Source organism: Platalea leucorodia (assembly GCF_965183815.1).
Source record: "Platalea leucorodia genome assembly, chromosome: 6".
NCBI classification, from domain to species: Eukaryota; Metazoa; Chordata; class Aves; order Pelecaniformes; family Threskiornithidae; genus Platalea; species Platalea leucorodia.
In genome coordinates, this window is record NC_138828.1 from 28,659,493 (window position 1) to 28,683,514 (window position 24,022).

General features: G+C 39.6%; 1 protein-coding gene across 1 annotated transcript in view; it reads left to right on the forward strand.

The window, feature by feature from the left end:
* Positions 1–24,022, forward strand: part of COL25A1 (collagen type XXV alpha 1 chain) — a gene marked incomplete at both ends in the record, with an annotated part of 322,903 nt that overhangs the window by 60,995 nt on the left and 237,886 nt on the right. The window lies entirely within an intron of this gene.

Here is a 24,022-nt window from a genome sequence, read left to right on the forward strand (position 1 = left end):
TTTTAACCCTTTTGTGGTAGTGTTCATGTAATAATTTGGTTATGTGAGCAACTCCTTCTTTACTGCTGTCATAACATTTTGACTCTAGGCACTCTGGCTTGTGGATTGAAAGATGTGCTTGCTGGAAAAATGTACTTACGCAGTGCCCCTTGCACATGTTTGGCCAGATCATTTTGCAGTAAGCAGACAACTGCCCAAAAGTACAAAGTCAGCTCCGTGGCCATCTTAATTTCATCTTTAGATGACAATTTTATAATTCTTGCATTTCAAAATCCCTCTTAGACCTTATAGAAGTTGCTTCTGTCTTTACTGGAAGTTTTGATCAAGCAGATCTGGATGGCACACTAGTCTGGTTTGCTTTAAAGTGACTGAAAAGTGAAGGATTGAATGAAGTGAATCCTTTTTGAAAGGAATGGTTTTGGTTTTGAGTGTTTCTTATGCTGATTAAAAAGGTTAGGCCTGATGACAGGGGAAAAAAAGCCAGGGATTTTGTATCTTCTCTCTGTGGTGTACCATTCTTTGAACACTGTATTATAGCCTGCGTTTCCTTCAAACCCTGCAGAATCTCAAAGGAATCTCCTCTGCCGGACTGTGCTTGTCAGTAGCTTGACATGTAATCAGGTAGGTTTGAAGTTTTTAAAACCTGTTTTCTTGCAGAACTAAAGGTCTCCTCAAAATTGCAATTCACTTGGAACAGAAGTTAAAATTAAACCATATTTTTTCCTCACTTGTTTTCTAGATTGAAATTTATTTGGTTATAGTCAAAGTTTTCAGATTGAATTTTGCTTTCATTTAGGGTTATAGATATCTGAAGTGGCTTGAGTTGCTTCCAAATTGGCTTTAACTGGACATGAATAAGTTCTGGCTGCAAATTAGAAAAAACTCCCTCATCATTAAATCAAAGGTCTGGAACACTCTTCTAATTAGAGAGTGATTGCATCAAAAATCCCAAAGTATTTTGAAATGGAGTTTGTTAAGTACTGTATGATAACAGTACAGCAGTGAACTTGATGACCTGGGAGGGCTCTCATATTCTTGTATTTATTCCTAAATGTATCCTGTTGTAGCTGAAAGCACAACTCGACCTAGTTATTAAAGTAAACTGTTAACTGGAAACGATGGAGTAATTCTATTTCCCAAGATCTAATTGTGTTTCTGAGGTGTGGGGAGCTATGCTGGCTTGTTTACTTAAGACCCCTGCTGGGTGGTTTTTAAGTGACAAGGAGATTGCTCGTACCTTCACAGCTGGAATAAAATAACTGCAAGCAAACCTAGAGAGGAAGTAGAACTCAACATATGAAAATATGGAATATTCTTTTGAGAAGCCTGAATATTTCCAAGTAGCAGAATGTTCTTGCATTAATCTCATGGAAACAAAATGTTGTTGGAGATAATAATTAAATATTACTGAATATAGCTACGTGTACAGCAGTAATAAATATGCTGTTCCCTGGAGGATTTTGAACATTCAGGGAATAAGTCTGACAGTAGTGCTTTATAGTTTCTCAGATCCAGAAATGGGAAATAGTAGAAGTTTCCTTTGCCAAGGGCTATATATCTGCATTGTAGTCAATGTTCCCCGGAGGAGAAGTGGCGCTTTGGGCACCTTCTATATCGTGTGATTTGGGTAGAAATAGTGCTTTCCCAAAATTTCGTCACAAGACTTGTTGGGCCTCCTTAGCTGATTTAGCTGTTTTGAAATTATGTCCTGGAATATTGGCCAGAAACGTGTTTTCACTAGGTATCAAGTTGCATGTGTCTATTGCAGCTCTCTCTCTTCAAACATGGATCTGTTCCTGCACAACTGAAGATTTTTTTTTAGCTGCATTAGAAATAGTTTCTACAAGTAACTTACATATGCAGATGCATACACAGTTGTGTGGACATACTCATTTAGTCTACTTTCAGACTCGTAAGAACTTCACGGTGAATATACTTAACCTTTAAATTGTATGTGAATAATGAATATAAATGTGCTAGGCAATAATTGCATGTCAGTGATTACAAAGCATGAATGTTGGCTAGATAGGGGTGTGAATAATCTGAATAATCAGGTGGTATTTAATGAAGGAATTAGATTAGTGATTCATCATGCTAACAACACAGAAATAGCCTGGCAATTTGTATGTTTTAGTAACTTGTTGATATTTTGAGTAGCAGCTCGTATACTGGACAAAGAAATCAAATCTAGTATCAAAATCTGTCTTCAAACTTTGGCAATAAAGTGTAGGCTTTGAAAGGTGATTTAGATTAATCAGGTTTGTGCCTAAACTGTCTTTGGTTTAGTAATAAAAACAAAAACCCCTTCAGTTTTATTAATCTCTAGTGTTTATACTATTATTTTGATTATGTTTAGATATACGGTTCAGTGGAAGGAATGTACTTTACAGAGCAGATCATTTCACCTGTAGCTTCCCCTCTTTGTTCTCTAACCTGTTTCTGTGCTTTCTATGGGAGAGCTAATGGTTTTGCTTCATACAGACACTTTACAAAACAAGGTATAGGCAGTGACTTCCACTTTTGTGCAAGCGGAATGCTCTGGGGTAATAAGTAACAACAGCTGTATAAAGGGGTCCCCTGTAGCTCACTGAAGGAACAGCTTACCTTGCTGGAGTTAGCTGTTGCATTTTCCTAGATGGCACTTCAGTCAGTTGCATATAATATGTAAATGTGGGTGTGTATCTATCCTTCCAGACGATATGTACTTACTGTACATATGGTATCTATCCAGCGCATAACTTTGGATAAATCAAATTTCTTTCTTCAGAGTAAACTTTTGGGTGACAGCCAAGCTGTACAGTCATCTTTATTTTGCCATTTTAACCTCATTAAGGGGAAAGGGAAAGCTGCCTGGCTCTGCTTGCTGTCAGTTTTCCTCTACTACTGTATATGCATACCAGCGTCTCTAAGTCCAGCTTCCTGTCTTGTTGATCCAGCGTAATATTTTCTACAATATATGTACAACATGTGTTCTGTTTACAATACACATGAATGTATTTCCCTGTGTGTACTTCACTGACAGAGCAGTACCCTCATCTGACTTTGAATAGGTGACTCTTACGTGCCATCTGCTTTGAGTGGGAGTGAGTGCACACCAAGAAGGTAGAGGAATCAGGGCTGCAAAGATGGGTACTAGCCCTCCTGCCCCCCCAAGCTTAATAATAAAAAGAATATGGACAGAAGCCAAGTATGCTATGTACCAAATTCACTTCCTCTGCAGAATACAGTTAAATGAAAAACACATGGAGTAGCTTGTTGAGTTGATTTTGTTCTGTGCTCTGTCCTGGTAATGGATTTGTTTTCAGAATTGAGTGTTCTGCATGTTTCTTGGTGGATGCTAGTAGACTTGGAAATATCACAGCATGTGGGACCCAGTAAAACATGAATTTCATTTGTTTTCCTTGGCTTCTGTGTGTCATGATGTGTTCAAGATGATAGGGTCTGGAAAACTGTAAATTTTAGTTAGGCCTCAAGTATGAATCCTGAGCCTTGTCTTCATGTTGCAGAGGAAGTCTGGTAGTAGGAGGAAGGCTGTTGTTCAGCTGTGTTCCTGAGGGTGTACTGTGCAGCCTACGTTTTGTTTACATTAAAGGTATGCTGACAAAGCTGCTGGCTCTAATATTGGACTTAATAGTTTTGTTTGGGTTTGCAGCTGTGTCTCACTGTCCTTTCACTCTGCCTGCCTGCAATTCTTCACAGAATTATATACTGCAGCAGCAAATCCTGCTCCAGTAACGCTGCTGAGGCCAGGATTCTGGTATATTTCTGCATTGTCCTCAGAGTTTGCCAGGCAGGTTGGAAAGATGGAGATAAGTGGATGGGCATCTGTGTGCTCTCATTGTTTTGTGACCATTTAAGGAGCTGTGAGCTGAAATGAGCCATAAGACTATTTGTTTTTCCTTCAGCCTTGTTCTTGAAAAAGTAGGGTTGAGGAGGGTGAAGATAGGGTTCCCCTGCCTTATCCAGCTAAGATATGTGGTTCAGAAAAGAAAAAAAAAAAAATCAAAATTAAATTTTAAGAGCTTGGAAGGTGAGCTTTTCATAAGGAATGTAAAAAAAAAAAACCCTGAAATACTGTGACTTTACTTCTTAAAAGATACATTAAAGATTCAAACACTAGTTGCTTAATACGCGTATCTTAAGAACGGCTGCAGTTGTAAGGGACTGTGGCCCTGTTGTACTAGCTACTGTGGAACCAGAACTATATCCTGCCAGCGCAGAGTGCTGCTCTTCAGGACCTGATTGTGCAAGGCATGGCACCTGTGGGGAATTCTTTGTAATGCAAGGCCTTAAAAAGATAAACTAAGGTCAGAGAGATGACAAAAATTGCTAGAAAGAGGGGAGCTCTGGCTTTCTAGTTACTGAAATATATATTGACTTCCCCCAAATTTTATTTGGACACAGGAATGGGGGAATTCTGTGTCACACTTCTATTTAGTGATATTTTATTCAGCAAAATAAGTACTTACTTTTAAGTAGGGTGAAAATGTTGGTCCATCAGCCTCTCATGTGACACATTTGATCCTAATCAAATATGAATATTTTGTGGTCTAGTCAGCAGGCCAGATTAAGGCACAGATTTTCCCATCTACCTGTGTAGACCTCAGCGCAAAGCTGACTAAGGTCACAAGTGAAAGCCAGTTTGCAAGTTCATGTCCTTACCTGATGGCTGCAAGTCACTACTTCTGTTGAAGTACAGTTCCTGTTCTGGAGCGTATAGGATTTCCCAACATCTCAAATACATACGAGTTTGATATTATAGGGAAAGGCATTGGTGTTGCCAGAGAAATTACTCTATGAGTAGCTTTCACTTGATCAGCTCTTAGCTTCTATCTATTGCTATACATCCTGGAACTTTGAGTAAGGTATTTTGTCAAGCTGACCCTGATAGATTGTCTGTTTTGTGTCTGGGATAGTGGTTTTATGTTGGTTATAAAGGAAAAACAGATTCAGAGTTTGGGCACTGGAGAAACATCAGAGTCTGCTTGCTAGCTTGTGAGTACTTGGCCTCTTCAGAACAGCTGCTGAAGTTCATTTCACTTCTCTCTGTTTCTGTGGGTGATGAGTAAAATCTGTCTGGGGGAGAGAGGCAGAGAGAGAATGAAGAGACATCGGGGTTCATAGCCTCAGCTGTTGAAGTTCATCACCCAAACCAGATAACTAGGATTCTCTTCTGAGTTTCCCACAGGGAAACTGCCAGCCTACAAGGTCATACGTATAATTGGGTATTGCAGTGAACTTCGGTCTAAATCTGCTCTGATCATGTGAATAGTAATTTGAAAAGCGACTTGTGTTTGGCCTGATAAGTCTATTGACCTACAGTGAGACTAAGCTCTTCAACACTTCTCCAGCTTTCATTGCCAGGAGTTGTTACACCACTACAAAATACATGCAAGGTAGTTGACAATTGGGTTTCCTGTGTGATGGCTGCTGTCTCTGCAGATAGTTAAATAAGCCCAATACCACAGATTTGCAGCTGTATGTTGTAGACAGAGTCATTTGACTCGCTGATTATAACAGTAGATGGTAGGGCAATGAAATGGGTCCTTCTTGTTCCTTGATACAAGTGACAGTGGTTCGGGCCTTGTGTACCACAAGGCATCTACCTGCCCTCAACATTGTCGTCACCTCCTATGCACCTGTAAAGGGTACAACCTGCATTCTTCATTGCCTAGCTTCATAGGTTTTACTAAAGCATACTAAAGATGGGCTATACAAAACCATCATAAGGCACAGGGTCTGCAGTCCCGTAATGCCTTCTAGATTTAATTTTCTATCCTGCTGTAATGGCTTATCTGCAGTAACCGTTTATAGATTATTGTGATGCAAAGATGTCACTATATTTTAATGGCTTCTCAGCTGGCATTGCTTGGAAAAGCCCCAGTGGTGAAGTGGGATGACATCAATTGGTACCAAGTGTGGATTTGGCCACTATGCTCATTCTGGCTTTGAGCTGGAAGCTGTATGTACATTCTTTCCAGATTGTAAAGTGTGGCATTTCTCCATATCATTAAGTCTAGCAGGTCTAGTGGGTAGAGTTCTGTTTACAATAGCTGGAAATTTATGTGGAGAGGGTAGGTTCAAAAGGTCTGCAAACATCAGAGTAGAACTTGAGTAATGGCCCCTTGTGGTTTTCCTGTGTAATGGCACGATGTTTTTACAGGCATTTAAACTATGGGGAAAAAAACAGAAGTTGGGCTTGTGTTTAGATAACTTTTTAAAATTTCTTTCAAGCAATAAGTTTTTGAGTTTGTTCAGCAAAAATCAGTTATTTTTCAGAAGCTTAGGTTTTGGAGAAGACATGAATAAGATACGCTGTAGAAATCTAGAAAAGGGTAATTTCAAAATTTAATAACAATAAAGTGTGCCTTATTTCTTAAACTTACATAAACATTTATCTAATTTTTCTTGAATGTGCTACCAGCTTTTTGTTCTACAAGGAGCCTCTCTTAAAGTGACTGGGAGTTAATATAATACTGTGTTATCAAATTTCAGTAGTTCTCTGCTTTGAGACCTAATTCAGCAGCTTGCCCCACTTTGGATGGGTGCTTACTCACACTTCTAAACATAAGCCCATAGTAAATTCCACTGCTGTTGCTGGGGTTTTTACTACTTGTGAGCATTACCTTGGATTATGTTGAGTTATGAAGTTGTTGTACTTCTGGATATGTTTTTCAGAGATCAAGTATTGCCTCTTCAGACTGCAACGTTACTCTTTTGGCATGGGGAATTTTGTAAAGGCACAAGGTAATGAGGACAAGATCAATATTCTGGAGGAGGAAGATTTCCTTTTTGTTATAGTACTGTAATGTTTCCTGTCATGAATCTGCTTACCTGGCTGCTAAACAAATGGAATGTGCTATGACTTATTTTTGGCAAAGGCACAGTGTGGTTAGGCCAATTAGCCACACTCTGACACATGAGTTGGCATTCTGGTATCCTTTGGTTGTCTTTGCAGCTGCAATGAGACCCAAACTTTACCCCAGAAGGGGCAGTTATACCCACTGGGTTTGCAAGGGAGCCCTGTTTTTGTGTGTTCACAGATAGATCGCAGTTTCCCTCCTCCATGTAGCTTCAAAGTAGGAGTAATAGACAGGAGGGCAAGCCATTACAGCAGTAGCATGTGTTGTGCCTGTTTAAGGTTTGTAACAGTATGCTGTCCTACCCTAACTTTGGCTTTAGTATCATGGGAGAGCTGACGGAACACAGCCCTTCCAAAAGTTCAGAGCCCTAACTGGCTATTGCACTCCCCCCATTGCTACCTAGATAAGGCAGTCAGCCTTAAGCTCTCAAAGTGCTTGCTCCCAAGAGTGTACAGATTTCAGTATTGTAAGAGTGCAGAAATAAAACAAACAAAAACCGAACAAATAACCCCCCCCAAAACCACGTCCAGCACTGACTTTGTTCAGTTCACCTCGATGTCTTTAACAGATGCTTGCTTGCAAAAGGACCGAACAATGTAGAAATCTGTCTCATACTTGGAGATAACACTTGTAAGCATGTACCTAGTTGGAGGCTGTGGCAAAAGAGGTCCTTTTACCCAGAAATCATACCCACAAGTATCCCGGTTCTCTTTTCTTATTGCTTTGGGAAGTCATGTTTTACTGAATGTGGAATCCGCATTTGACATGGTGAAGTATGGCCCTGAAGTTACTATATCCTGATCTTATTGAGCTTTCCAAGTAACTTTAGTTTTTTCTCCAAAGCTATGGCATTGAAGCCTCTTCAGTCTGTGCTTAAAGTAGTCATGACTGATTCTAGTTATAAAAATACCAGTATTACACTTGTATACTAGACATCCAGGGCCTGTGCAGGAGAATTATTTTCTGCTCAGCCCTGTAACACCTCATTAGAATGGGGATGTGGTCCTCGGACTACATGCCGGTACACCCATTTTAATCCAGTGCCAAAAAAGAAGAGAAAAAAAACTAGGCTGTCTTATTGAGAAACTTCTGGAAGCACCACCTGACTTGCACAGAAGAAATACGTCAGCAGACGTTCTGGACCTGTTAGTGCAATTTCCAAATAAAACCAGACATTCCTAAAGTAATAAAATGCATTATCTGCTTAATATTTGGTTCACTATGATACTACAAGCAATATTGCTTGGAGTCTTACATCTGGAACTGAGCCAATTGCTTGGTCACAGGACCCCAAAAGCCGAGAAAACCACAGCCTGCCCTTTCTGGGGCGTGTTTGAAAAGGGAGGGACAGTGAAAACATCATATCCTGGTTGCTGCAGAGATGACGTGCTTAATCCTTCCAGTTTTGCCATGGTTTGGTTATGGTCTGTCTGGAAGAGGTCACTGTAGGTCACGTTTAGAACAGTTTGATTTTCTGCCACCTTTAGTCTTAGACAGCTAATTTCCTATACCCATAAACACCTGAAGAACCAGTTTCAGTAGTGTCTTTGCTTGGTGAAAAAAGCATGTGGAACAACCGTCTCATACACAGTCTGTACCCTGCATCACTTTAAAGGAAGGTATCATCATTGGAGCAAAATTCAGGTGGCAGACTCAGTGTGGTACACTGCTGTTGGTGCAGAGTTTGTTAGGGTCAAACCCTTCATTTCTCTCTCTTCTTGTTCCTCTGATGACATAATGGTGAGGGCACAGCAAGGTTGGCAGCTGAGAAAATAGAGGTCTTATACAGGGCCTCCCACATATCTGTTAGAGATGAGGTCACTAGGCAGGTGAATGCTGCAGTGGGGATAGGATGCCAGGAAGCAAATGGAGAGATAGGAAAACCTGGCCTCACTGATAAGTTGGGAAATGAGAACTCAGACCTCAGGGGAAGGGCCCACAAATTCTTTGCCCAACATTTTACAGGAATGTAAGAATGATGGTGGTGTTGGGCTTTCTTGGCATCTTGTTATCAGCAGTCTTCATCTGTTGTCCCTTAGTGCAACAAAAAGCTGGCTTGGTATTTAGCCTAAAATGCTTTATTTATGAGCACTCACTAATTAGCCAGAAAGTCTGACATCCTTTTTTCTTTGCTTTTAAATAGCTCATGCATTTCCTAATCTCTGCAATAGAACTGTCATGCTGAAATAGCCAGACACACAAATTGAGTCAGAAAATGAAGTGGAGCCTACTTTTGCCTTTCTTTCATAAAAAAAGATGTGCTTTTAATATAGAACATGGCCAACCCCATGTAAGTATAGAAAGGGCAAGAAGCGGTACAGCCTTTGTAATCAGCTCAGAGCTGCTGGTAGACTCCCCAAAGGTGGTAGACGGAGCAGAGGTTAGTACCTAACATGCAAGATAAGATTCTGAATTCTTGAAGTACCAGTAACAGCAACAATCCAACATTTTGTCTAAACCTGCCCCTGCCATGTCCCCCCCCCCAGCTATACTTGCACCTTAGCTAAGGAGATGCAAGAGATGGAAGAACAGGAGGAAGAATATATCTAATCTTTAGGATTTATTTTTTAAGTTATTTTTAGGTTTTCAGCAGATGTGACACCTAAATATATTGCAGCTTAAGTCTTACATAATAGAGTATCGGAGAGTGATACTAAAAGGGAAAAAAAGTTATAGTATGAAGGTGTTATATGGAAGTTTGAATCAGGGTTTAGTTTCTGAAGTCTAAAGGAGATGTAGCAAATGTTTGGGATCGTGACAACATATCAGAGGTCTCAGATGACCATGGTATAACCAGGATGAGACCAGCATGCATAGTTTAACCGTACAGGGCTTTGAAATCAGTAGCACCGGCTGGAGCTGTCCAAACAGTTGTTGTGTCAGGTGCAGCTGGGGCCAGTCACGGCAGGTTGCGTGGAAAGCAGTCTATGACGTGGTGGAGGATGTGTTTTTGCCAGTTTGGAGAAATTCCAAAATCAGCTGCCCAGCCCATGAAGCTGCTAGGTTACAGATGGTGACTGTCGCCTTTGGTGGTCATAGCGTAGCAAATGCTAACTTGCAGTGAACGGAAAGTGCTAACAAGGTATGAGGAAATGACAAGAACATACTTGTATGAGGGTGGCAGAACATGTTCTTGGGTTGTCAAACACAAAATTTTCTCTTGCAAATGAAATAAATTTGTAAAGGAAGCAATAATTTAATTATGCTGCAACATTTAAAAAAAAAAAAAAAAGTAGTCCGAAGGCTTGTCAAAATTAAGGCAGAAAGATTCCTGGAATAAAGGCCAGTTCATAAGTTGTGGAGCTCTGAACACACAGCCAGTTGTCAAAGCATAACATATAGTGGAAGAGAGAAACAAAAAAACTCCAAACCTTTATGGGATGTGTGTGTTTTCTTCTTTTAATAGAATGTTAATTCAACGACCATTCCTGCTACTCCAACTGGGCTTTTATTACACTACCTATTCTAGCACTGTGCCAATCTTCTATGGCATGTGGAAAGATTGGAGTAGTTACAAAACTTCTAACAGTTGCCTGTCCATGTCTATTAAAGTATCTAATAAAATTGCAAAGTTTGCTATGCCTGAGTTACGGTAATTCATGGAAATATGTCAGACTGATTCTATTCCAAAAAGCAGTATTGAGATGCTCAGAGTGTGCCTACATCCCTAACTTAATGTTGAACCAAGGATTTGCATCAGCTCCAAAGCAACTAAATAACAGTGGCCTGCTCTTCGGAGTTGCCGAGTATTTATGCTCTTTTTGAATTTAGTAATTCTTCTGTTGGTGCCGACTGTTCTGAAGAATCAGGCTGGTTTTATTCAAGTCTGGCAAAGTTTCCTTAATTAAAAATTGCTACAAGTTCAGTATATTAAATATTTAAAAACAAAACAAAAAAAACCCCAAACTCACCCTTGGGTTAAAAACTCATTTTAAACTGAAGCAAATACGATTTCATGACTGAATTGTCAGCAGTATTTGGGATCACCATATCCTCCTGCAGTTAAGGATGGATTTGTCAAAAATACTCCTGTGTAGGAAGGCAGTTAATGGCAGAATTTTCCAAGTTAGACTAGTTTAACTAGTTTGAAGGGCTTGCAGTAATGGCATAGTGTGGCATGATGTGACCTATCGCAAAAGCCATTGTCCTAGATATTTTTTTCTGTGCTTGTTTTGAAGCACCTCTTTGATTCACTTCTGCCTTCCTGGGTGGATGGTGTTGGTGATACACTTCCACAAGCAAGCTAAAAGGGGAAAAAAAGGATAAGCATTGTCTTTGAAAAATTTCAGGACATAAAACTTTGGTTTTCGTCTGCATCAGCAAGACTGATAACACTAGCTATAACGTTTTAAGTGCATTTCATATATTCCTTTTTTTTGAGGCTTCGTGTATTTCTGTGAATGCTTAGCTTTCTTTCAAAGATAAAGGGCACTGCTGACTAAGTTTAAGTTGACTTTGTGGAATCTTGCTTCTTTTTCCTTTTGCATTATTTATAAAGTTAGGTCTGATGACGATTTTGCAGTCAACAGTGTCTGTAGTAGCTGCAAGTAGATTCTGTTGGCACCATAAGTAAACAATGAATCGTGTTATCTGGCACACCAAGCTCTGAAGTTTTAAATTATTCAAAAATGTTTTTGTTGTGTGCTGGCACATTCTCATTAGCATGGATCTGGTCAGCCAGGCTGAATCAGTCATGCAGGGAAAACTTGTGAACTGCCAGGCTTGTCACCTCCTGTTAACTCAGAAGAGAAACTTGGCCTGAAACAAGTCTCGACTGGGGAGCGTGTAGACAGTATTGATAGCAGATGGTTCCCACTCCATTAGCCTTGAAGGAACTCAGCTACACATTGATGGGTTACGCTGAAGAGCGAGGACATAGTTAGAAGAAGGTTTTGTTACTTGTTTGAATATGAAGAGATAAAAAGGAGAACTTGCTGCCTTGTATTGCTGAAGAATAACAGTCCAAACTTTAATGATGTAGGCACCTGTGGCTGATTGACTGAATCAGCAGAGGAAAGTCAGGAGCACAATTGTGCTCCATGTGCCCAATTCCTTCTTAAAATAATCTTCTGGAATTGAAGAGAATATTTAACCTTTTTTAGGAGGAGATTGCTTAGTGTTTTTTGTTACTTTAAATTCAAAAGAAATCCCTTTTATTTTTGTAACTTCTATCTAAAGCAAGCATTTTCTTTTTTGTTTTTGGCAAGTAAACAAGAGCACATTAGCCAAGTCTATCTTTCATTTGCATGAAAATTAGAGGCGTCACAACTAGGAAACAAACAGCAAGGCTCCTTTGCTTTGGTGGTGGCTTTCATGATGCATAGCGATATTGATACATTTGGTATATAGGATGAAATTTTGATCATCTTGAAGTCAAGAGGGTTTTGGCAATGATTTAAGGGGTAGGAGGGAAAATCAGGATTTCATCCCAGAGGTTACTGTCCCCAGGACTTCCAGGATTTTCAATTAAAATGAGTCATAAGGATGACAAGGGGATGGTGTATATGTAAGGTGTGTAATACTATAAGATAGAATTATGCTTTTGTATGGTATTTTGGTCTGCTTTGAAGGAAATGGTGAAGACCAGAATTTTTTTTAATACCCCATCCTTTTTCTTCTGCTTCAGATTTCATTTGGTAAAGCTACACCTGCAAATAGCTCTGAGACTTAATGTAAGTTTGATGGCTGACTCTGACAGAGCTTGATGTTTTATCAGCAAATTCAAGCACGAAATTTAATCTTCGTTTTCCTTCAGCAAATAATATTTCTGTGTTGCAGAGTTGTGGCAGCTGCCCACAAATGAATCTTTGGTCTATCGTCTAGACTTTGCTTAAGCTTTCTTTCAAGTTACACAGGGAGCAATTAAATGCTTTTTTCTACGACGGTATCAGAGGCTATAGAAAAATTTTTCAGGACCCTGATCAGGATCACAGGAGAGAGTGGAAGCTATGTCAAATAAGCCAAGAAGTTTCTTTAGGGGTGGTCTAAATAGCTAGGAGCCAGGTCACTGGTTCAAAGGTGATAGAAAGCCCACAGAAGGTAAAATGAAAGGACTAAAGTAAGGCAGAGGCTTGGCTGTGTATCCGTGAAAGGGGCTGGCTGGTTGGCTTTCCAATTTGCAAAGGATGGAAACTAGGCTTGAATTTCTCACCCATGAAACTTGCTTCTGTTGCTTACATTTCAATGGTTATAATACTGTAAATAAACAGAATGGTACCAACCATTGGTAACACCTCAGATGCTTCTTTTGCTGTACCCAGAATAGAGAATAGTCATCACTTCTCAGACACTGCAAGGGGTTGCTAAAGAGTATTTCAAATGGCAATCTTCCTGAGTTGAAAAAAAAGAATAAAATTCCATAATGGTGATTTGGCAGTCTGAGGTAATCTCAAATCTGAGCTGCCAAACCAAAGTGGGATTTTGATAGGAAGAGAAAAATTCAAAGCAAAAAAAATCATCAGAGAGCTTATATCAGGTGTCCACATTAGAAAATGTGGTATGGCTGATCATAACTGGATTTGAAAGTAGTAAAACTATTGCTATCCTGAAAGACAATACTCATAAATAGGATAGCATCAATATTGGTTCAGTCAGTCCAGCTTAATATAATGGTGCACGTATTTAAGGCCATAGATTTGTGTTACGTGGCACTGTTAAATATCTGATTTACGTAGTCTATCTGTCTCATAGTGATTTTTATACAGAACCCCTGAGAACTGATCACCTATTACAGCTCCATTGCCATGAAATTAAATTAATGCTGCCAGATGAACAAGCAAACAACTTCAGAAAAAAAAAAATCTCATATGGCCTGGGTTTTTTTATCATCCTGCTTTTTATCCTACTTCTAAGGTCTAGGAGGAGAATCACTAGGTCAAGGCAGCGAACAACTGTTCAGCTAGTGGGTGGAGTGAGTAGTGTTCTTGATGTGTTTCAGGGGAGAATTTTTAAATGTTTTTTTAGAACATCTCCGTAACTTCATGTGCAGTAAACACTGATAGCTGTTCTGTAACTCTGTAAAATCCTTCCATAGCAGAAGAGCATAACTCTACTGAACACTACATGAATTATATGCTCTTTGGAAGACCTTTTTATTTTTTTTTTTTTTTTTTTTACGCATATGGATTTTGAAGAGACTTGATAGCACGCACTTACCTGTAATGATGAGTGTTGTGATTTAACCCCAGTCGGCAACTAAGCACCGCACAGCCACTTGCTCACCCTCCCCACCCCTGGTGGGATGGGGGAGAGAACTGGGGAAAAAAAAAAAAAAGTAAAACCCATGGGTTGAGATAAAGACAGTTTAATAGAACAGCAGAGGAAGAGAAAATAATGATAATAATAATAATAATGATAAAAGAATATACAAAACAAGTGATGCACAATGCAATTGCTCACCAGCTGCTAACCAATGCCCAGCTCATCCCTGAGCAGCGATTGCTGCCCCCTGGTCAGCTCCCCCCAGTTTATATTCTGAGCGTGACGCCATATGGTATGGAACAGCCCTTTGGCCAGTCTGGGTCAGCCCTCCCCCCGGCTATGTCCCCTCCCAGCTTCTGGTGCACCCAGCAGAGCATGGGAAGCTGAAAAGTCCTTGACTGGTGTAAACACTACTTAGCAACAACTAAAACATCAGTGTGTTATCAACATTATTCTTATACTAAATCCAAAACACAGCACTCTACCAGCTACTAGGAAGAAAATTAACTCTATCCCAGCTGAAACCAGGACGAGTGACCAGTTTTTTTGGTTTCCAAGGGCTAAAAAGCCGTGTTCAGGATTCATTTCAAGGGGTTTTAAATCCCGTAAGATGTTACAAGTTCAATGGGTGCATTTGTCTTATTGTACATATGGTTACTGGTAATATCTAGTGCTGTTTCTTTTGGAGAAACATGAAATTTATAAAATAAGTTTATGAATACTCATACAGGATAAGGATTAGGCTAAAAATCAATATTGTGGTTGAACTACAAGTACTTAGCAAAGGAGGTATGTTATCATTATGAAAATGTCATGGATGGCTAAATCTTTATTGGATATGTGAGTACATAATTCAGAAGGCTCCTCTGACCCTTCATTTGGTTGTAGACCCTTTTGTTACATTAAGCATAAATATATTAGAGATATGGAGAGAATAAAGAAGAGAGAACACTTTTTGCGACATAAAATAACATGACTTTTTCATTTAAGCATCAATCATTCTCAGTGCATTAATTACATTTTATCAGATTGTTTGACCTTTGCTGTCAAGGGAGTAAATGTAATTTTACTTCTCCATAATGAAAATAACATCAGGAAATATATGCAAGAATGCTTGTTTAATTTCCTCCTCCCTGCATTCTTTCTCTGGAAAATTATGAACTGTTGTCTCAGTCCTATGAAACATATTTTGCTTGGTCTTGACTTCAAAATATGAACACATTTGTTTTTACCTCAGAATAAAACAAATTATGTTGGTATTAAATGAGGTAACCAAATTTGTATCTTTCACTATTCAGTGAGTAAACTACTTAGCCTTACATGTTTAGTATTTGTAGATTTACATAAATGTGTGTGTCTGTATATGCATTTTATGTTTAACACATTAATATGAACAAGATAAACTAATACTAAGTAATGGTAAGTTAAATTAAGTGATGATTCTGTGTTTTAGCACTAAGTTTCTGTTCCTGCATAGGAACATATCTGAAAGAATCAGAGAGCAATCTCAGAGAATATGAGCTCATCCATCTTGACCTGGGGCAATTGAGAGAAACCTGAAATAAAGGTATAATTAAAATGAAAGGGGAAAATCCTAAAACATAGGAGTTTCAGGCTGTGTGGAGAAGTGAGGTGGGAAATCTGCAAGAGAAGATACTTTTGGTAGAGACATGCAGAAAATGCTAAAAATAGCTAGTGATAATGAGAAGCAAACGTGTTATGAAGTCCTGATATTGTATGGTCCATCAAGAGTGGAAACAATTAAAATGAGCCACCCCACCTCTCCTCCCAAAACACCCTCTTGAAGAGTGGCTCTTGCAGTATCAGGCAATTACCAGGGAAGGCAAAATGTCTGTTCACTAAACATGTTACAGACGTATACTGGACAACTTCTGGTGCTAGCCAGTAAATGAGAAGAAGTGCAAGAAGAACAATTCAGGTGTTGAGAGAAAGTTTTGCTCGGAAGTAAAAAGAACATGTTGTAAATATGACCATTCGACATGGTGATTTAGTATTAGTTGGCAAATATATGATGTAGAGAAGACTAACAGCTGCTTAATGGTCAAATGTAGGATATCCAACAGAGCATATGACTAAGAATGACATAAGAAAATGGAAAATGTAGGATGAACAATTAATTTTCTGTCAAATGCATCAAGTGATCGAATAATCTCAAGGAAAATCATAGAAGCTGTATTACTAATCGTGGTGGGTTAGCCTCAGCTAGCAGCAAAATGCCCACCTAGCCACTTTCTCCCTCACTCCTCAGTAGGACAGGGGAAAAATAGGAAAAAAACCCAAAAAACCCAAACAGAAAAGAGAAAACTTATGAGTCAAGATAAAGACAGGGAGATTCCTTATAAATTACTGTTGCAGGCAAAACAGGACTTGACTTGGGGAAAATTAATTTGCTGTCAATTAAAATTGATTTGAGTAGTAAGAAATAAATAAGGTTAACCTTCCCCTCCTGCCCCTCAATTCAACTTCACTCCTTTACTTCACACTCCTCTACCTGCCCCAGGTGGGATCTGGGAGGGGGTATAGTCAGTGCATAGCAGTTTCTCTCTCCTGCTCCTTCCCTTGTGTTTTTCCCCTGCTCCAGCACAGGTCCTCTCCATGGGCCACCATTCCTTCAGGAAATATCCATCAGCTCTGGCATGGGGCCCTCCATGGGCTGCAGTGTGGATATCTGCTCTGATGCCTGGAGCACCTCGTCCTCCTTTTACTTTGGCCTTGGTGTTTCCCCTGCTGTTTTTCACTTTTTTTTTTTTTTTTATCCTCCTCTGCCTACATGGCATTTTCTGCCCTTTCTCAGAAGTGCCACCAGCTTGGCTGGGGGGGTTCAGCTGTGCCCTGTGGTGGGTCCGTTGGTGTTAGCTAGACCCAGCCGTGTATGGCATGGGGCAGCCCCTGATGTCTGCTCACAGAGGCCACCACTGCGGCCTCTCACCGCCAACCCTCTGGGCACCTGTGCTCAATTCTACGTAATTCATTTAGAAATTATCTTCTAAAAAATGGAAGGAAACATGCAGTAGGGAATGAAGGTGTTTGGTGCTTTTTTTGGTATTGTTCGTGTACACTCATTTTGCGGATAAGTCGTAGAGGAGGAAGGAAGAATGTTTTGTGTTAGAGTGGAGAGAGTTTTTGTTATTGTAGATACATTATAAAGCAAATGGCTCTGGCATTGTGTTACTCTTAGCTCTACTATTCTACAAATGAGAGAAGGATACATAACTCAAGAGAAGTGTTTCACGTTAAGCAAGTTATATGGTCTTATAGTCCCTTGTGCATGAACTGACAAGAGTGAAAACATGGACTTGCAGGCACTCACCATTTTATTCTGCTTGTTTATTTTGTGGTATTTCCTCAAGACTAACACTCCAGATGCTCTGCACAAAACCTTAAGAAATATTAGTATCATTTTGAGGATCACTCAGCTTCTTTTTAAGCTGCACTTTATAGACAAGTCTTCAGTCCAATATGATTGCTCAGGTGGCATAGAATCATAGAATTGTTTCGGTTGGAAAAGACCTTTAAGATCATCGAGTACAACCGTTAGCCTAGCTCTGCCAAGTCCACCACTAAACCATGTCCCTAAGCACCACATCTACCCGTCTTTTAAATACCTCCAGGGATGGGAACTCGATCACTTCCCTGGGCAGCCTGTTTCAAAGCTCGACTACCCTTTTGGTGAATAAGTTTTTCCTCATATCCAACCTAAACTTCCTCTGGTGCAACTTGAGGCCTTTTCCTCTCATCCTATCGCTTGTTACTTGGGAAAAGAGACCAACCCCCACCTTGCTACAACCTCCTTTCAGGTAGTTGTAGAGAGCGATAAAGTCTCCCCTCAGCCTCCTCTTCTCCAGGCTAAACAACCCCAATTCCTCACAGGACTTTTTCTCTAGAGCCTTCACCAGCTTCATTGCCCTTCTCTGGACACACTCCAGCACCTCAGTGTCTTTCTTGTAGCGAGGAGCCCAAAACTGAACACAATTCCTGCTACCCCAACTATTTCTTATACAAGCCAGGATGCTATTGGCTGCCTTGGCCACCTGGGCACTCTGCCGGCTCATATTTAGCTGGCTGTTGACCAGCACCCCCAGGTCCTTTTCCGCCAGGCAGCTCTCCAGCCACTCTTCCCTAAGCCTGCAGTGTTGCATGGGGTTGTTGTGACCCAAGTGCAGGACCGGGCACTGAGCTTTGTTGAACCTCATACAGTTGGCCTCGGCCCATCGATCCAGCCTGTCCAGGTCCCTCTGTAGGGCCTTCCTACCCTCCAGCAGGTCAACACTCCTGCCCAACTTGGCATTGTCTGCAAACTTACTGAGGGTTCACTCAATCCCCTCATCTAGACTGTTGATAAAGATATTAAACAGAACTGGCCCAATACTGAGCGCTGGGGAACACCACTTGTGACTGGCCGCCAACTGGATTTGACTCCATTCACCACCACTCTCTGGGCCTGGCTGTCCAGCCAGGTTTTTACTCAGCGAAGAGTATACTCATCCAAGCCATGAGCAGCCAGTTTCTCCAGGAGAATGCTGTGGGAAACAGTGTCAAAGGCCTTACTAATGTCCAGGTAGACAACAGGCAGCATGTTTCTGAAAAGGTTCTGTTTTATGGACTTCATTTTTGCTTTTCTGTAGATAGTGAGCAAAAGGCAACATGTAGCTGGTCTGGCTTTAGAAGACACAGGAAGTGTTTATCTTTGTCCTGATCCCCTCTTACTCCAGTAGGGTAAACAACCTTTCTAAACCAGGAACCTGCCAGGTAGGAACATCCCCAGGCAGGGTGGTGAACTTTCTACTGCTCATTCTTGCTTTCTTTGTGTCAGTAAACTAAAAGGTTACAACACAGTATGATCTCAGCCAGCTTTCCTGAGCCACTTTATGGCCCTCCATGTCCTCTGTCTACATCTGTACAGCTGTATATCTCCATGGGAAAAGAGAATGAGAAGAATTACATGATGGTAGAAATATAAAAGGCTTTATTAACAAAAGCTTCAGAGATTATTTAATTATATATAATTTGTTGTGGTGTAATTCACAATGGGTGAATCATGTTTGTAGTTTTAGATGAGTGTCTGTTAAGCCTTTAAATGATATCATGGCATTATATCTATGTCATAGATGTTACAAAATCTCCTAGCATTTCATGGATGTTTTGTGGAGACTGTAAACATTGTAATGGGACTATTTCTTGTGTCTGGCTATAATTTCTAAATGAATTCAAGAAAAGAGCAAAGAAGTCTAGACTTCTCTAGACTAAAGATTCCTCAGGTCTCAAGAGTCGTGGTCTTTCTATATAGATTCAAATTCTGAACAGTTCATGGTCTGTAAGCAGTGGTCCACATCTCAAGAAGCTACAGTTTGTAACCATCCCCCTCTTCTCCTGTGGTGGCAGATATGTCAGGCAGAGAAAACATTCCTTTTTTTTTTTTTGTAATCCTGCAGAAGTACTTACTGTGGACTCTTATCTGTGAAATGTGGATGTAGCTAAGGGCAGTGTTCTACCAGGAGAGTATCTGCGTGCAGCTGGGGCTTTATGCTCCCTGTTTTCAGGATTCATTTAGACCTAGGGGTTTTTCCTGCAGAGGCAGAACAGGTTCAGTAAATTGAGTCTTTGATGTTTGTCCTTGCCTAGATGGGCTTCCTAGTAGATGGTACACGGTATGGACTTGTTAGTCAACATAGGGTTGGTAGTTCCACGGGCCAAGCGGTGAGCTAATAATAAATCTGTGCAATCTGATGTCATAGGTACTTTGAGAAGGGAGTACTGGATGGGAAAGATGACTCTACCAATTTCCCCTTCCCTTTCCCCTATAATTTCTGCTCTGATTAGATAGCCACTTCTGTCCCTGCTGTTGTACACACAACCCAAATAAATTCAAGAGGACAAACATACTGGTAAAATAGAACGTAATAATTTAATTGAGAGCCAGAAACAGAAAGGATAACAGTTACATTGACCATACTTGTGACACTCTAATTTTACTGATTTTAGAGTCAAAACCAAGGCATGAAAATGGTGCCATCATTCAGTAAGAAAGGTTTGTGCGGGGGGGGAAGGAACTGAAGAAGTGCATTGTGACTAGATTGGCAAAAAGAAGCTAATGAGTTACAGCTGTATTTAAAAGAAAATCTTTCGGGTTTTGAAAATTAGCTAGTGATGGATGGATGGAGGCTGTGACAATTGATATAGCAGTGGTGCCAAGTGAAACACATTTGTTACCAACAGGGAATAAAATATATGCTACCGAAACCCTTCAGCACAGCTTGGAACTTAATATAAATAAAGTATATTTTAAAATTATGCTGATAGTCATTCCCAAGAAACAATTTCACTCTCTTTAATTCTTTTTTTCCCCTCCCTTCTGCATCAATTTGTGCATACATACATGTTTCTGTATGTATGCTATATTATGTTTTAATAAAGAATTATGGTCAAATTTAATAACTCTTATGTCCATGCTGAGGAGGCACTGCGTTCAGGGATATGCATTAGATATTCATTGAGCATTCAGACACACAAGCTCTCTTGAAGTGTTAAAAAGTCATTATCCAGTTGGTTGTGGATTATCAGTAACAGTCCTAATAATTTTTTTGTACTGTAGAAGTGCCTAGAAACTCTAGTCGTCATAGGCTAGCAGCACTCTCTCAGGCATGGTGTGAACACGGCACAAGAAGATGGTAGTTGTCCTAGAGAGCTCGCAATATAAGCTTCAACCCTTTTGTGTTCTTTTTGTTAAACTTTGCTTTTTTAACAAAGGGACATCTTTTGTTGTGTTTTGCAGAAGTCATCTCCTCCTTCCCCAATCAGAACAGGATTAAAAGAGGTGAAATAATCTAGTGCTGTCAGATCTTGTATTTCATCACTGTTGCACCTAAATTTGAATTTAACTCCGGGTTGGTGCACTGTGATTTGAAAAGATGGATACAGCAGGCTGAAACCAATTAAGGAACATGCTCAATCTCCAGGGCTTTGGAGAGGGAGGAATAGGAGACAGGAAGGAAGAGAAAGTCTTTTTTTCTCCTCTACTACTTGCTTGTTCTTTTCATAGACAAAATATACGTAGTGGAAGTAGTAAAATAACTTAAATCTGACTTCAGCTCTTTAATAATAGATTGAATTTTCAAAGTGCTATGAGACATACAGTTTATGTCCAGTATTTCTAGTGAAAATGTAAAAATCAGGACCAAAACAATAGCAATGATTATGGCAGTTTCAGAAGCTTTTAAAATCTTATTCCACTGTTGGATTCTGTGTGCCCAGCAGCTGTGACTTCTGTCTGTTGGTAAACATGTTGAATTTGAATGGATCAATAAAGCTCATGATTAAGTGCTGCATGTCTCTGTTATCCAGCAAGTAAAGTTTCATGGGGAATGCTGTCAACAATATCTGTCTACTGAAGGCTATTAAAATGGTACCAACATATTTTCTCAAACAAATCCCTTAGCAATATGAATGGGTCTTATGCCCAGCAGACATTTAAAACAAATCACTAATAGATAGATTGAAACCTTTCAAGAGGTATGACTGAGCCTAGTCTGCAATGAAGCTTTATATTACTTAGGCTTTATTTTTACTTTGAAGAGACTTATTTTCTGATTAGGGCTTTGGATTGCTCATTTATGTCTGTGACAGTAGTACATAGGATACTGACTGCTATAATAATAAAAATGATCTCATTTTTAATGGAATTTACTTAGCAAAAAAATATAAGGTAATACCCATTTTTAAACAAAAGGAACATGTCAAATGACCGTGTGAACATAGAACTGGATATTGTGTTGGCTCCAGATCATGGGAATACTGCAGCCCTAACGCGTTCAGCATTATTTGAGCTGTCTAGTGGCAGTGAGTTTGAAACAATTGCATACAAAATTAAAAATGAGATCTCAGTCTTTGGAGGGGATACAGAGAACGATGGTGAGTGCCACTAGTGTGATTAAACAAATGCCTCTTTCTTAAGGTTTATATGAACTTACAGAGCTGTAAGAATTTGGGTGGACGTGACTGAGAACACTCTTGGGAGGACAGAAGTATCCAAGAACTTGGAGAAGTTCCATTTGAGATGTTATTTCTATTATTCTAAAAGTAAAAATGTAAAGGGTGGGAGGGTGTTTTCAGCCAGATGCCAGCTTAGATGGTTGCAAGCTCTTAATAGTGTCTGCATGTCAGCAGTTCTTTGAACGCTTTACATCTAAAACTTGGTGAGGGATTGGATGGAAGGATGTGATAACAGGGAAGTACAGATTTATAGCCGTGTTCTGCCAGCATTCATCCTTCATAGTAATAGTTATATTTATCTGCTGCCATATTGATATAACTCAGCCAATTCTCAAAATAAACAATAGATGCTTCACCTAGAAAAGTTAGAGAGGAAAGGAATGAAACATCATATAATTCAATGTTTTAAGAGAAAATGAAGACTAGGTTACGATGCTAGGGAAACAAGAGTAAGATGTGTTTTCTGCTACCTCCTAGTCCTTCTGCTGTGGCCTTTTTGTGGGGGAGAGAATTTTAGAAGTTTTCAGCACTTTGGAACAGGGAGCAGGAACTCAATCCACCAAAAATAAGAAACCAAGTAATTGAAAGAATAGCAGTGAGTAATGACTCATAGCAGTTGAAACCAATTCTGACATTCTCTTTCACTCTGAAGCCAGTTTTTGTAGAGCAGTTTTAATCTAGTATATGGGCCAGTTCGTATAGACAGGTTTGGAACTACAGATGCAGAAAAGAAGCAGAAAATGTCAGGAGTTCAAACTTTTATAAAGGTTGACAAGACAGAGAAGAGAGAGAGCAGATGATAAGGGCAGAATTCTTGAAAGGTAACCTTATAAGCAAAGATTTCCTGAAGATAGTCCACAGATATAAAAAGCTGATTTTTAGAAAATAAATCATATAATGAACAAATCTTTCTAAAAAGAAAGAAATGGATATTTTTACCTGCATATAAGAGCAAATAAACATTTGCACTTTAATATTTTTATGTTCAGTTTTAGTGATTATGCATAGAGACATTACAATTGTGTTAGCATTTGAAGAGTTCAGATTTCTAAATGCCATTTGCCTTTCCAAAGCAAGGAAGTGCATACTTTTTATTTTTTTTTTATTTACTGCTTTTAGTTAGAAGACTGTAAGATATATCTCCTTACATTACCTGTAAGTACCATCCAAGATTAAATAAAACTAAAAAAAGAAGATAGATAAACTACTTTATATAGTATATATCGTTGTCAGCCTTTGTCCCAAAGAGGTCTGAGTGGTCAGTTAACCTTTACTTTTGTAGACTGCTTCGCATTTTCCTGTGAGAACTTCGTCACTGACCTCATAGGAAATGAAATACTGAACTCTTGGACTGAATGCAGTATTTCATGATTCTGTGTTCTCACTTTTGCAGTGTATGGATTCTTCATTAAACTCTCCAGGTAACCTTTTTTAAATTAATCATAAGTTGTGGAATTGCAAACTCAGAGCTGTTATCTCCATGGATATAGGCAGAAGGGTATTACTGGTGGCCTCTCTGAATGTAAAAAATGTAAAGTAAAAGAAAATAAAAAGATTTGTGAGTCTTAGGTAAGCGAATAGCAGGTGCCCAATCATAGTAATTTCTCCAGCAGTTCCAGAGATTTTCTGCCCAGTACTTCTGGAATTCTAACAGATTTTGACTTTGGTTCTCCAGGGATATATTCCTTCTGATGAACTGCTAACAACGGAAAGGCTTTTTGGAGATATTTGCATGTGGTCATTAGGTTGGCTTTGAGAATCTTGTTATAGGATATGTTTTCTGACAACAGTTACAGTGTTCTATAAATGGCAGAGACCGTGACCTTGTCCTAGGCCATGGAACCTTCTAGTGTGCAATCATCCTGTGACCAAGAGCTCCCTTAAGGTTAACAGGTGCTCTGCTTACCCTCTATACTGAGAAAGACGCTTAAGAAGTAATTGTGAACAAA